Here is a 1,427-nt window from a genome sequence, read left to right as displayed (position 1 = left end):
GGGGGGGCGTACGTCAAGTTGCAAGGTGCGAAAGCGGTTTCCTTGCACTGAGATCTACTGTCAAATATGATCAACAGAAAGGCAGAAATGTTGTATATATGGGAAGTGGACTTTTTTGGCTCGTCTTACCAATGACTTTCTAACTAACAGATACCTAAGTTGTCGACGAGGGAGTTTACCTAGTACACGACAGCAGACTAACACTCTGCCCCATACCCTAGGCCGACTAAGGATCTTATATGAGTTCTATGGGAGGTAAGAATAAACCTTGTATCTGTAAGAGAACGTTTGTATTGGCCCATAGACGTCGACGTTGTGCGATGTGGTTGTTGTCATAGTCCTGTTGTCACTTTTTTGTCAGCGATGCCTTTCCGGGACCCGCCCCTCCTTCATGGGTCTTTACCTTGTACAAATTGACCAGGGCCACACGACGAATGTTTATATTATGCGTCCGGTGTGTACCTGAAACTGGCTTATCGTTGGATGTGCTCATTTCAACAAAGTCCACCTCCAAGTCGCATCTGTGCGTCAAGAAGGAACACTGCTTTTTCATCGAGCCCCATTTCATCGGCCGTTTGACCGTACATGTGTATAATGGGTGGCAAACTAGTCTCTGTGTTGGTTAATCGATGTCAGTTTTTAAATCACAGAGGTCATCATTCCATTGAACTGTTGTGATGCACAATTCTAATAATTGGATTTGAGTCCAATATTGCCAATCCACTGCCGCCCCCACCCTCCCCATAAAGAAGCATTCAGGTTTATGGGTGTATCTCTACTTTGGTAGGCGCGAGGGGGGGGGGGGTTCAGTCGTTCATGGACTGGTAACTAGATGAATATTTTCCCCCTACTGTATCCACGAAAGGTAGAGTGGCTGATAACATCTCGTGGCTTAGCCCAGGCCTGGTCACACTCATCTGATAACATTTTTCTATTGAGAGCTGGACGACCCGTTAATTGACCAGTCGTGTGATCATTATCTAATCTTGTCGTTTCCGTAAATGACAATGTTGACGTGCCCCCGCCCCATACGCCACACACACAACTTACAAAGTTCACAATATTCAGTTAAAAGATGTGTTTCTGGGAAGGGCTGTAACTATTCTAGTAACGGGTACTGTCAAAATGAACGGGCTTTTCTTTGTGAACATGTCGGGTTAGCTTGTCAAGAATCACCACAGAAACCTGCATCATAGTAAACTTGAAATTCATTTACATTTTTAATGCAAGTACGGTTTTCTGTTAGATATGATGTGGAGCTTGTGATGAAGTTGTGGTTGAAAAACTCTAAATGTGGGTAAAGAAACAAAATACAGAACAAAATTCTTGTCACCGACGTGATAACTATTAATAGTATCTCTCCGATTCTTTTCTAACTGTGGCCGTTTTGTGTGTGTGTGTGTGTGTGTGTGTGTGTGTGTGTGTGT

At 43.9% G+C, this 1,427-nt stretch overlaps 1 protein-coding gene across 1 annotated transcript in view; it reads left to right on the top strand.

Annotated features, from left to right (window-relative positions):
* Positions 1–1,427, top strand: part of LOC101845207 (leucine zipper putative tumor suppressor 2) — a 144,467-nt gene that overhangs the window by 8,527 nt on the left and 134,513 nt on the right. The window lies entirely within an intron of this gene.

Source organism: Aplysia californica, unplaced genomic scaffold, assembly GCF_000002075.1.
Source record: "Aplysia californica isolate F4 #8 unplaced genomic scaffold, AplCal3.0 scaffold00013, whole genome shotgun sequence".
In the NCBI taxonomy this organism is placed as follows: domain Eukaryota; kingdom Metazoa; phylum Mollusca; class Gastropoda; order Aplysiida; family Aplysiidae; genus Aplysia; species Aplysia californica.
This window is presented reverse-complemented; position numbering and strand designations above follow the sequence as displayed.